Source organism: Arvicanthis niloticus, chromosome 3, assembly GCF_011762505.2.
Source record: "Arvicanthis niloticus isolate mArvNil1 chromosome 3, mArvNil1.pat.X, whole genome shotgun sequence".
NCBI classification, from domain to species: Eukaryota; Metazoa; Chordata; class Mammalia; order Rodentia; family Muridae; genus Arvicanthis; species Arvicanthis niloticus.
Window position 1 is genome coordinate 137201478 of NC_047660.1, and position 4068 is coordinate 137205545.

General features: G+C 48.5%; 1 long non-coding RNA gene across 1 annotated transcript; it reads left to right on the plus strand.

The window, feature by feature from the left end:
- The first annotated feature begins 581 nt into the window (after positions 1–581).
- Positions 582–1551, plus strand: LOC143441635 (uncharacterized). Its single transcript, XR_013109202.1, has 2 exons — positions 582–651; positions 737–1551. It is a non-coding gene; the product is annotated as an uncharacterized LOC143441635 (long non-coding RNA).
- The last annotated feature ends 2517 nt before the right edge of the window (positions 1552–4068 follow it).

Genomic DNA, 4068 nt, shown 5'->3' on the forward strand with positions numbered 1-4068 from the left:
GAGACTGTGACTGAGGCTGGGGGCAGAGTGCAGGCCCACCAATCAGAAAGCACTAAGTTCCATCTTCAGCACTGCATCAGTCTGGTGTAGTGGTAAACGCCTGAGGCAGGAGAATCATACGTTTGAGGTCATCTTGGAATACAAACCAGGACCCTGACTCAAAACAAAACAAAAATCGCCAGAGCTCCGCCTCTACCCTAAGCTTCTGTGAGTCTCATTCCCTCACACTTCCTCTTCCCTGTGTAAAATTAGACTTTATTTTCAAAATCCCTTAATTTCTTCAGACATTTTTTTCAGCTTCTCTGTCCCAGCAGAGACACACACCTGACGATCGCTAACCCCGGATGCTCAGTGATCACGTTTGAGGTGATCCTCATGTGGAGATTTAACGGGCCACAAGACTACACCCTGACACCTTCAAGAGACCCCTAAACAAGTTTTTGGAAGGATGCCTGACTTTTATTCTGAAGCCGAGGCCTCAACCTATGAGGTAATCCTTGGAGCTTCATTCCAGGATGATTCCTATTGGTTTACTGGCTAAGCCCCGCCCAGGGTTCCCTGCACTCCGCCTTCCCCACAAGCCCATAAAGGTGAAACGTCTGGAACTGAACAGCCACTGGGACACCTGCAGCTGCTGGTGAGCAGGAGCAGGTGAGGCACGAAGGGAGGAGGGAAAGGTGCGCTGGGGGAGGGGAACGGGGACTCTGGGTACAATGCAGGTTGGCACATCTTCCAGAAGGCCAACTGGACTGTTTGGAAGGCCAGAGAACCCAGGGCTGTCTCCCTGAGATGTGGGAGCAGGTGAGATCCTTAAGCCTTCTGTCCCCCACCTACAACGCCCTGGGATCATGGGAAGAGATTAAAACAGAAGACGGGTCCCTGGGACGAAGAACAGAAACAAGGAGCGGGGCATTTGGGCAGAAGGCAGAAGCTGAGCGCATGTCCTCGAGCCCACCCATCGGAGAGAAATAACCAATTATGTTTCAGCACTGGAGACGAGGACAGCGCCACCCGGCTGAGGGACAGGGAGGGAGCTCGGCTTCAGCACCCGGGTTCCGGACAGCTCCTAGTGGATCACCAAAGAGACTGACAGTGCCAAGCTCTCAACACCCAGCTTCAGGGACAGCCTTGGGGTCTGCTCTGGCAGAGCATGTACAGGGAAAGGGGTCGCCTGAGACTTGTAATTGTTCTTGGCATTTGTCCTTTACAGAGGGAATTTTTATTCTTTTTTGAGACAGGTGTGTGTGTGTGTGTGTGTGTGTGTGTGTGTGTGTACCTCTGGCTGTTCTGAAACTCACTATGTAGACTAGGCTGGCCTCAGACTCATAGTACAGGTGAAGCATTTTGTCAACGGGATGTTATGAGTGCCGGTAGGTGAACTGATTTCCCAAGTGAAGCAGTGAGGAAAAAGCTAGCCTCAATCCAACTTTAAATCTCAAGTTCTTTTTATTTTTAAAAAGAGTCTTTCTCTCCAATAATGTATACACATTTGTTTTTGTTATTGTTATTATCATTATCATTATTATTTTAAAACTCTCTCATGTAGACCAAGCTGGCTTTGAATTCCTTGTTTAGCCAAAGATGATCTTGAAGTTCTTAACCTCCCGACTGTACTTCCTGAGTGCTGGGGTGACAAGAGTGTGCTCCTCATTCCTGAAACAATAAATCCCACACCGGGGATGTGCCAGGGTGTGAGTTGGGTGGTTAGAAGATGAATCTTGCCTGTGTCTCAGGGAATGGAGTGGAAAAGGGGTGCCTAGGGACAGTACGTCAGTGGGCTTGTTATGCTCGATCCTGTACACAGGGAGAGAAGCACTTGAGGGACCTGGCCAAGGATGAGGAGCGGAGCAGAGCACGTGAGCCAGTGCTGTGTGGAAGACTTGTGATTTTGTTGTTCTGATATGATATGACAACAAGTCACAGCCGGCCTCATAGCGTGGACTCCCATCACCTTTCTCCTGAAACACACAAACGGGTAGGGGCAGAAAACTGGGGCCAGGGGGGGAGAAGGGAGGACTGGCATGAACAGGGGAGGGTGTCTAGCAAGGTCCCAGGCTCTGGGAGAGTGCAGGAGTGTTTCGCATGCGATTGGCCTGTCATTCAAACATCTACGTGATAGGAGCAGAGACACAGCCTCAGGGCCCTGGCCGCAGCACCATGCTTTCTCTGGAGACTCAAATAGGGAAATGGTACCAGTGGAGTAACTTAGAGGGAAAGAGTGCTTCGAAATTAGAGACCCCAAGTTTGATCCCCAGAATAGACGGGGTAGAAGGATAAAACCAACTTTTGCAAGTTGTCTTCTGACCACACGTGTCCTGTAACACACATGCTTCCACACACAAATAAATAAACACACATAAAACATTTTTCTTTTCTTTTTTTCAAGATAGGGTTTCCGTGTGTAGCCCTGGCCGTCCTGGACCACATGCTGTAGACCAGATTAGCCTCAGATTCAGAGATCTACCTGCCTCTGCCTTCTGAATGTCCAGATTAAAGGCATGTGCATATATAAAACTTTTAAAAGAGGGATTGGCATCAAAGGTGCTTCTAGAAAACCTTGAAATTATTTTTTTCTTTCTTGTTTCCTTCATTCTTTCCACGCTGGTCTGAGACAGCGCCACCTGTAGCCCAGGACTTGAACACTGCATCATGCTCTTGCCTCCAGCCCCTGAGAACCATGCCTAGTGTACACAGTGTGGATTCAGAATTACAAACACACTGCCTGGGTACTGTTCCCATGAAGGCTCAACCCAATTTTCAACAAAACTCTGTGCCCCCGCCACACACACCAACCACTAGTTGCATGACTGATCCCAGAAAATGTGGACTTGTAAGTCATGGCACCCTTAACATTCAACACCTATCATGTGACACCACTAACATCCCCTACTGTGCGATTCTCCCAGCTGTCCTAGTGTGCGTCCTGGTGCTGTGACAGGACCTTGACTTAAAGTAACATGGCCAGGAAAGAGTTTATGTAACTTACAATGATGGCCACACCCCATCACTGAGGGAAGTCAGGGCAGGGACCTGGAAGCAGGAACTGATGCAGAGGCCACAGAAGGGTGCTGCTTACTGGCTTGCTTCTCCTGGTTTACTTAGTCTTCTTTCTTTTTAAGATTTATTTATTTTATGTATATGAGTACACTGCAACTGTCTTCAGACACACCAGAAGGGGGCATCCATTACAGGTGGCTGTGAGCCATGTGGTTGTTGGGAATCGAACTCAGGACCTCAGGAAGAGCAGTCAGTGCTCTTAACCACTGAGGCATCTCTCCAGCCCTGTCTTCTCTCTTATAGAACCCAGGACCACCATCCCAAGGGTGGCATCACCCACAGTGCCTAGACTCTCCCACACCAATCATTAATCATGCAAACACCTGATAGAGTTGAGATTCCCGCTTCCCTTACAGTTCCACCTGTGTGAAGCTGACATCGAACCCAGTCACACAGCAGCCCAGGGGCCTTTCTTTGTCCATGCAGTTTTCTCCCCTTGGACTTCATGGTCCCCTCACATAACCTCCCACAACCAACTCTGCCTTCTCTAGGCTTCCTAGAGAAACTTCCTATTACCTCACCAGTCAATTAGGGCAAGACTTTGTTCACATTCTCAGCCCCCTGAAAAGGTCACACTATTCAGGAAAAGCTGATACTCTCAAACAGAATGATTACAGATCTCTTCTGGGGGACTCTAGGTGGGACTCCACCCCTGGCCATGCCCCCAACCCCTCTCTGGGGTTGTGGGGGTGTGGGCTCAACCCATGACCCAAACCCAACTACAGGGATAAAAGACCAGGAAGAATTTAAGATGAGATATGTGCACTCAAGGCAGGGTTTTTATTGATGAGTCATAGTTTCAGCTTTTTTTTTTTTTTTTTTTGGTATTTTTTTTTAAACAGGATGACACTATATAGATTAAACTGGCCTGAAACTCAAGAAACCCACCTGCCTCTGCTTTGCCTCCAGAGTGCTGGGGTTAATTTAAAGATGTACCCACGTCCCACCCTGTGCCTGGCTTGTCTTATTTTTTGAGGACATTATGCTATTTATACCCTGAATAGCCTTGAA